Source organism: Meleagris gallopavo, chromosome 8, assembly GCF_000146605.3.
Source record: "Meleagris gallopavo isolate NT-WF06-2002-E0010 breed Aviagen turkey brand Nicholas breeding stock chromosome 8, Turkey_5.1, whole genome shotgun sequence".
NCBI lineage: Eukaryota > Metazoa > Chordata > Aves > Galliformes > Phasianidae > Meleagris > Meleagris gallopavo.
The window spans coordinates 16,674,833-16,683,769 of NC_015018.2; the positions used below are offsets into that span (position 1 = coordinate 16,674,833).

At 48.3% G+C, this 8,937-nt stretch overlaps 1 long non-coding RNA gene across 1 annotated transcript in view; it reads left to right on the plus strand.

Annotated features, from left to right (window-relative positions):
• Positions 1–8,937, plus strand: part of LOC104911954 — a 21,613-nt gene that overhangs the window by 9,292 nt on the left and 3,384 nt on the right. The window contains exons 2-4 of the long non-coding RNA XR_004160503.1: positions 12–1,388; positions 1,972–2,066; positions 2,458–7,082. This is a non-coding gene — a long non-coding RNA (uncharacterized LOC104911954). The remainder of the gene's footprint in view (positions 1–11; positions 1,389–1,971; positions 2,067–2,457; positions 7,083–8,937) is intronic.

Consider the following 8,937-nt stretch of genomic DNA (forward strand, 5'->3'; position numbering starts at 1 on the left):
CTTTATGGCAGGTTTGTGTAGCTACCTGCTTTGGAGCGGAAGGAAGGCTGCCCTCCCCCTGGATCTGACCACTGACATTAGGCATGCGGGGCTGTATGACCCAGCAGAGAGACCTCATCCGCCAGCAGGGAAGTAACAAGCCCTCTTGGTCAGATGCTGTTACTCTCTGGACTTCTGCCTTTCTAGGTGGGACAGTGTGGCCTCTTTAACCCCATCACTGGATCAATGCTCCCAAATTAGTGTAATCATCCCACTCAAATTAAGTGAGCAGCTCCTGGCTCCTGGCTCTGCAACCCAGCCCTGGGCATCCCTTCTCAGCCTGGCTCCCGCATCCCCCTCTTCCTCCCTCTCCCCCAAAGCCCCCTGCTTGTGGGCTCCTTGATATTTTCCAGTCCTTCCCTAATGAGCACTGCAGAATTACAGCTAATTAAGGATGTAAATGATGCTGGAGAGAGAGGGAGAGGGAGAGGATGGGAAGGGGCGGGGGGAGGGCAGCTACTTGCTGTGTGCAACTCTGCAGTAAAGTGTCTCCTACCTCAGCAGAAAAGTTATCATGGGAGACAATGTCAACTTTATGGAGGGGGGAGGGCCCTCTCAGCGCCTCTGTCCCCGCCTGCAAAAGCTGCTGCCTCTCTTTTATGTGTCAGCGCTGTAGATGCTGATGTCCTCCCTCCCAAATGCTGCTTTGTCAGCTGGCGCTGTCACACAGCCCTGGGTCTCTCTCTGCCTCTCACTGCCATCCTCACCATGCCAGGGCACCAGGGGCCTGTCTCCTTCCTTGCAAGGAGGTTTGCCTCTCTTCCTGCCTACATGTCCTCCTCCACACCCATGGTTTGGAGAGGATCCAGGACTGGTCTCACTCCATGAAGGAATGTTTGTGCCTGTTGTGACACAGGCAGGATGCTGCGTGGGCAGGAGCAGGCCCTGATGGGGACATCCACCCGACACAGCACTGCAGTGGGACTTTGGCTGCTGCACCACCAGGAACACAGCTCTACTGGGTCCTCTGAGAGCATTTGGAAGCACTTCGGGTCCCTGTTGCCATATTTCCCTGCAACAGGGGGTTATGAAAGCACGTTTGTCCCAGTGCTGTGTCTTGTCCATCCATCCATCCAACGAAGGACCACACGTTGTTGGGTCAAAAGCGGGCGACAACAGCGGTGGTGGTTTTTGTTGTTGTTTCCCCAGATCGCTGTGCAATATATTCCAATTTTTTTTCTTGTCATTAAGCCAGTGCCTCGGAGATGATGATGTAGTCCCTATGTGGGCCGCAGAAAGCACTTCGAGCCGTGCTGGAGTCGTGCTGGGTGGCTCTGATAGCAGAGCTAATGGGAGCGAATGGGATGCAACGAACTGTTCTAATGACACCAGCCAGGGAAGAGACAACAGTAAGAATAAATAAATGTTAACTATTTTCCTCTTCCAGACATTTGCATCTATTGCCATTAAGTTCATTTAAATAAGAGAGAGAGCGAGAGAGAAGGGGAAACTTACTACTACTCTTAATAACGAGTGTCTAAAAATAAATTAGGATGCTGGGATGCACTTAAGGCATTTTAAAAATAAGTCTTATTTTTCCCCCCTTCTCCTTTTTTTTTTTAAAGTGTTGGAGGGTTTTAATTTGGGCCGAGTAATTTTGGTGCAAACGCTTGGGCGCCTTTCGTTGGGAAATTGGGAGGAATGCAAACAAGATTTCACTTCATTAAACAGGGGCAAACAGTAGAGAAATTGCACTTACTTATGGAAATGACTTTTAAACATGAACAGCATTTACTTGCATTGCCTTGTGCTGTAATTTTTTTTTTTAAAAGATTATACATGTGAATAATTCACTGCGGGCCAATTAGATGATGACTTCATTTTTAACCTCTCTTCCTTGCCATCTTGCTGGCTATCCCTTTCGTTGCAATTTTCACCCTCTTCCTTCCTTTCCATAAATTAATAAAGAACAAATAATCCCTCTCCCTGCAGTGCCAAGACCCAGCTTCTCAGAACGGATGTTGAAGGAGAAAACCAAGCATGGCTGGCTGTACAGGACTGCCCTGAGATGAAGCAGGAATAACTGGGTAGGATGTCTGTAGGCAGGGTTGCACCCATTTGTTGGGGGAAAATGGAGAAGTGAGAAATGAGCCTGAAGGTGTGGGAGCATTGCACATTATGTAATGCAGAGCCCAGAAGCCACTAAAGACAAGATTACAAAATATAGAATTAGTTCCTTATAAAAAACTTAGCTGGTCTACCTGTCCAGTTCCTGTGTTTCTTATCTAGTCCTTATGTCCTGTTCCTTGGTACCAGACTAAGACCCACCCTTCATGAAATTTTATCCTGCTTTCACTTGCCTTAAGAGGAAGGAGAAACTTTGGTTCCCTCCCAGTGGAAATCTCCATACTCTGGCATTGCCAAGGAAAGGGTAAATGGAACATCGCCCTCAGCACTTCTTTCTTCCTTGCTCAACAGAGGTTCCTCCACAGATGCCGGTGGAGTGATATTGCAAAAGAGTCCCTGCTGGTGGTGTTTGGGCCTCTTCTGTGGGGTGAGGGTTTGTGCTCTGTCATCTCCACCTTGCAGATGAGGAAGCTGAAGCATGGAGTGGAGTCTTCACCATCTTCCACAACAAGGTATTCTCCTGCACCTTCAGCCTGTTCTCTCAAACTGTTTCCTGGGATACTTCATGCTTATTTGGTCAGCATTTCCTTTCTCATGAGGTCACATTCCCAGCCCTTTCTAAGCTGTGTTTTTTATGGCTCTTAGCTGATTACAGTTTTAGTGGGGAGGAGGTGGCTGCGAGCGATGACCTGTGATTTCCAGGGAAGGGGAGAGCATGTAAACTTCAAGCAGAGGGGCCTCCCGCTGGGAACAGCCCGTTTTAGAGCCCTTGTGTCAATGATGGCCTCCAGGGCACTTCCCCACTCTATTTATTTACCCGTGGGAAGCCCAGCATGCCCCCTCCAGAGCCTAGGACAAGCAAATCCCTCCTCCTGGCAATGGGACAAAGGTCTTTCAGCCTGGACCTGGAAACTTCACATGATCTATTTCCGAGACAGCATCAGTATGTTTAGAAAGTATGATTTCAGGTGAAAGGCTGTGAGGCTATGGGACTATCACACAGGGAAGCATGAGAGCACACTGCAAGCACTGAACATAGGTCTCAATGATTGCCAATGTATCCAGCTTTAGCTTTCATCTGGGTGCTGCAGTTGCTGTGAGCCCTACAGGGTGTTCTATGCATGCAAGGCTGTTCCCAACACCTATTCCCAACAAATCCCTTTTATCCTGGAATATTCACACTTGAAGTCATTCATTGATGTTGCCCTTTAAAGCTCCATGGAGAGCTAAGCCCAGAAACACCAGCTATGAAGCAGCATGTTATGAGCTGAACTGTCCCTGCAGGAGAGGACCTGCATCTGCTAAACACCTCCGGAATTCAGGAATAGGCCCCTATGGGCTGTGCGGTGCCTCCATTCGCCTCAGCAGGCTTAGCACCAGGGACAAGTTCAGCTCCACACATTCCCTAACCTCCTTATCCAGAAGCATCCTCAGAGCCAAGGGCTGTGTGAGGCGGCCACCTGCAGCAGCACGACTTCAGCTGCAGCACTTTGTGATGGGAACTTCTACCTGTGCAGCACCTGGTGCCTGGAGACAGGAGTGGGTCCTGATCACACTCATGCCTATGGGAGCAATGCGTCTCATCTGTTCTCATGGCAAGGCCAGGCAAAGAAAGGCAAGGCAGAGTACAACAAAGAAAGGCAAGGCAAGGCCAAAAAAGTCAAGGCAAATAAAGGTAAGAGAAGGCAAGTTCTCTCTCCTCTGTGCAGTCTGGAAACCTTGGACAGAAGGGGTCTTCAGAGATTATTGATGTATCTGACTCTGAAATTAGCTTCATTCTTCTCTTCAGCCTCCTAATGACAGACACGGGTCTCTGGGCAGTGAATCAACAACCACGTGTGGAAGCGAGCAAGTGCCAGACACAAATATTGATGTTCCCCTGACAGGCACCTCCATGCTGGGCCTGGGTGAGGGTTGGAGTAGACACTGGGCCCAGGCCTCCAAGCAGGATTTCCATCTGCCAACACAGCTGAAGGTCTGCCCTTGTTTTCTGCGTGGGCCCCATGGAGGGCTGGTGGCAGTGGTGGTGAGTTGGTGATGTTGGAAAGGTGCTGGTGGTGCTGCCAGATACCATCTGCACATGTGGGGTAAGCAGATGCATCTCACCTCATCATCGATAGAGACCATGCTATAAAAATCTGACTGAAACGTGGCTTTTCCCACATGAACTTTAAAATGTTTTCAGTTTGGAAAGCGTGGAGGCATTTCCTTAACACCAAATTTCTATGAGAATACACTGAGAATTACATATACATCCTACCATTAAAAAATACAACAATTCTTTACCTTTTACCTTCTTTTGACAGGCAGGAAAAAAAAATCAACTAAAAAAATCTTCTACTTTGTAATGTTTTAAATCCAGCTTCAGAGTAAGTTTCTAGAAATTTCCTTCCATTAGCAAAAAAAACCTGCAGTCTTCTCAGGACTATGTAATAAAACAGAAATATAGAGAGCAAAGAGGGAAAAAAAAATCAGTGTTCCTGACAGCATTTTGGAAGAAAACATAGTAAGTATAAATGGAGCCTTTTAAAACTCACAAGTTCACAGCATGATAAGACAGCATCTTGTTGAGAAGTCAAGTCTCCAAAGTCTCCAAAGTCTCCAAAGGAAGTGTAGAAATCCTCCTCTGCCATTCACCTTTCTAATTAGGCAGAGGGAGATTTCTGGTGTGTGACTCATTGCTTTATGGAAATGGTGGAGGCATGCCCTCTTGCCATGTACCAACTTCCATCAGAGGAGCACAAAAACCTGTTGTCTCCTCTTTCTTCTCCTTCTTCCAGAAGGCAGATTAAGTTCTATATTTGCACTGTACAAGCATGAAGATACCGAGACACACGTGGGATTGCTTTTGTCACACTGTATCAATTGTCCTGAAAAGAGTCACTCTGCAGCTGCTGTGAGTAGTACAGAAGAGGAAAATGCTCACTGAATCCTCTCTAACAAGAAAAAGCAGTGTAGGAGGAGGCAGGTCCACTCTGACTTGTAGTGCTATGGACCACAAGCTGTTGCAAAAGGAAGAGCATTACTACTGGGTACTGATGCCACAAGTTTCTGAGAAGATACAGCACTTTGTGGCAAATCTGTCTTCTGATCTCAGGGTCACATGCAAGGAAATGAGCGAGTGATGGGAAAGCCAGGAGGGAAAAAAAAGAGTTATTCTCCAGCAAGACTGGACACCCCACCTGGGGTGGCCCTGGAGCAACAAGAACGAATCCCTTTTTCACCCATCTGCCCTGTGTATTCCAGTCTGCTCCCCTCTTCTCTCACCCTCCCCCAGCTTGCCTTATAATTCAGGAAGAGGAGGCTGAAGAGAGTAATATTGTGCTGGAGATAGGACTGGAAGGGCAGTAATTTAGAATCAGAGGCTTATAGTATTATTGCCTGCAAAGCCATTCATGGGAAATGATTCCCCCCATCCCCATTCCTCCCCCCCTGCCCCACTCTCCTTGCTCTGCAATAACAATAACAGAAATGCCTTCAGGAGGCTTTGCTACTCGAAATGCAGGCAAAGAAGCGCTTTCCTCTACCACCCCTCTTCTTTCCCTTTTCTTCCCACCACACTCACTTGTCCCCCCTGCCTCCGAGCCTAACTGCCTTCTCCCTCCCTTCTCCCTCCCCCCCACCACAGGATAAAAAAATAAAAATAATAATAGGGGTAATAAGAGAGGAGGTAATGGAACGTTCTCCAACTGGGCACATGTCAGAAGCCATTATATGTGGTGCAGATTTGCATAATTCAAGAAGCATCAAATTAAATTTGCATAATTCCTTTGATTACACTTGTTATTAAATGTAAGTGACATTGATTTACAAAATGGCCCAATATAAGGTTAATAGCAAATGTCACCTTCCAGCAGGGTGAATAGGGTGCGTGTGTGGTGGTGGTGGTGATGGAGGAGGGAGAAAGGGGGGCCCGGGGAGGAAGACGAGCAGACAATTGATTTCTGCTCCTCTCTTCCTTAAAGGGCTCAGGTCTCCTTTGCAGAGGAGCCCTCAGGTTTGGGCTTCATGTGACTGCGGTGCAGCCAGGATCACCTGCCATGTGGTGTCGATGCTGTCGAAGCACCCGACTAGAGCCTGGCTTTGCTCACTGCTCTCGTGGGGAGCCAGCAAGCCTGGCTTAGCACTGTGCAGAGGGAGCACAGAAATCAAAACCTGGAATGACAGCCAGATGTGTAAGATGCACAGAGACTCACAGCCAGCAGTGAACACTTCTGCATACAGAACCCGCGGTGATACAGACTCTGGGCCATCGAACGCTGCCAGGGCACTCGGGGGCTGTGACACTGACACCATGTCTGTTTTGTCGTGGCCCTCAGGCCATCTGAGCGCTTGCTTTGCGAGTAGAGCCCACCTCTGTATATTGCTCTGCCTCTCTATATTCTGTGCATTTTTCCAGACAGGTGTAATTTCATGCTGGGAAACTGACTGCCAAGTTGTGTGAGCACCCCGGGACTGTAAGTGATAAAACAAAATTATGCGTGTAGTGGGAGTGGGCAAACAGCAGATTTACGCGTTGCAGGCAATTTCAGTGATGCATGTATCTGGCCATAATCTTGTTTTGGTTCCACCGAAGCTTTCTTTTTTTGCAAATCAACAGGCTGGGGGAGAAAAAATATCATGAGTTCTGATCAAACTAAATGTCTTGTTCAGTGTGAAAAAAGTACGCTTATTTTGGTGACTGAGCTCAGTAAACATTGTCTAATAGCATCCAAGTAACATTAAAAAAGAAATGTCATTCTGAACCAGTGATCAGAGGGCTTTTTCAGGATTTGTCAAAAGAGAAGGCGCTCAGTTTTCTGGAATATTTTTTTCTAGGGCTTCAGTTTTGCTACTTTAAACAGCACAGGCTGCTGAAAATGCTGTGAATTCACAGACAGCTCAGATGTGAATCTTCCTAAGAAAAAGTGTTCCAAGGAGAAGAATCTGTCAGGCAGCCTGTCTGTCTCGATGAAGAAGGTGCAGACCATCTTCAGGTGAGGCAAAAGGACAAGAAGTAATGGCCTTAAGTTGCATCAGGGGAGGTTCAGGTTGGGTATTAGGAAACATTTCTTCTCAGAAAGAGTGGTGATGCACTGGCACAGGCTGCCCAGGGGGGTGATGGAGTCACTCTTCCTGGAGGTGTTCAGGAAATGTGAAGATGTGGCACTGAGGGATGTGGTTAGTGGGCATATTGGTGGTAAGTGAACAATTGGACTAGATGATCTTAGGGGCCTTTTCCAAATTTAATGATTCTGTGATTCTACGGTTCTATGATATTAGAGCACACAGGCTGCACAAGTATCCCACAACTGTAATTGCTGGTGCTGGGGTTGTTATGCACATTCTGGGATAGACACTGATTAGATACATGTATGCTTCAGTGTTTGCATCAGGAAGGTACAGTGATTGGTTTATAAATCCAGGCTTTTCAGCCATTTGCAGCTTGTTTTCATATCCTCCTAATCAGGTCTTTGAAGACGTAGATGTCCAAGGTGCACCTATCTTTCAGATCATAGACTCATAGAGTCACAGAATGGCTTGGGTTGGAAGGGACCTTTAAGATCATTTAGTTCCAATCCCAATGCTGTGGACATAGTAACCCCATGTGCCAGCATAGTAACTGATCCCCATAGATTCAACTGTGGTAACTGGAAGCCAACTCTAAGAATCTAGATGATCATCTGATGTCCAAGGGATGTGAAGTGTATTGCACAGGTCTTCAGGCAATGGGGCCCCTTCCCCATGCTGCTGTGGCTGCTGCAGGGCTGGCCCAGGGCTGCCTGTGCCGATGGGAATCTAGAGCTGGGCTGGAGCCCCTGGCAGTGTGGCAAGGAAAGGCTGGTGTGAGGGGCAGCCCTGGCTCTGGCTGACAACTGCTGACATCGTCATATTTAGCACCCGCACGCAGCGAGCCTGAGCGAGGATCGCGCGCTGGGTGAGCCAACTGCAAATTAATCGTCAGTTCATTACTGCTCCGTGCCTTTCATCCTGACAGCAGCCTTTCAGACGTGGGTATAATTGGAAGGGTCCGTGCAGCAGGAATTTGGTGAGGGGGAGCAGACGGCTCTCTGCTCCCTTTCTCAGGCTGCGTTCCGGGAACAAGCAGCCAGCTTGGGACAGAGAAGAAACAAATCTCTTCCGTCCCTGCGTCTCTCCCCTGCCACCACCCCTTGCCATGCACTGGGCTGTCAGTACCAGGAGGTCTGCCTGTATCCAGGAGGTTCCCTCCAGCTGTAATTACCCTCAGCCTGCAAATAAAGTGTGCAGAGCAGCAGGGCCACTTGCAAGAACTTGAATGCATGCATTGCTGTTGGTGCTGGTATTGGGCATGTAGTTATCGGTACCACTTCCAAGGCCCCATCACAGAGGTGCTACAGAGGCAATAGTGTGTCCACAGCTGGGATAAGGGACTATGGGTCAGGACCAAGCCAGGTATGGGCTGGATGTCCGGGATGGGGAGGCTGAGCCACCCAACAAGCAGCTCCGCAGCTCACAGCTGTGTTGCTCTGCTCCCCAGAGTGAGGCCATGGTGGTTCTCTGCCAGCCAGCGTGAGCTGTGCCACGGGGACACCAGCCCCCCTTCACTGTGTCCCCCCCGCTCCTCCCGTGCAAAAGTTATTGTCGTTTTTGTGGAGTCTCAGGTAGGCAGATGAATGGGAAATGTTCCTCTCCATTACTAGCTGCACTTGACTGGAGTCTCATTACATTACGATGGCGCTTTAGCAGGCGAATGGGCCTTGCGTCTGGGTTCCCAGCACCCCTCATACCTCCCTGATAACGTAAATTACCCTCCGCCTCATTGCCTCAAATGATCAAACATCAAATTGCTAAGTAAAAAAAAAAAAAAAA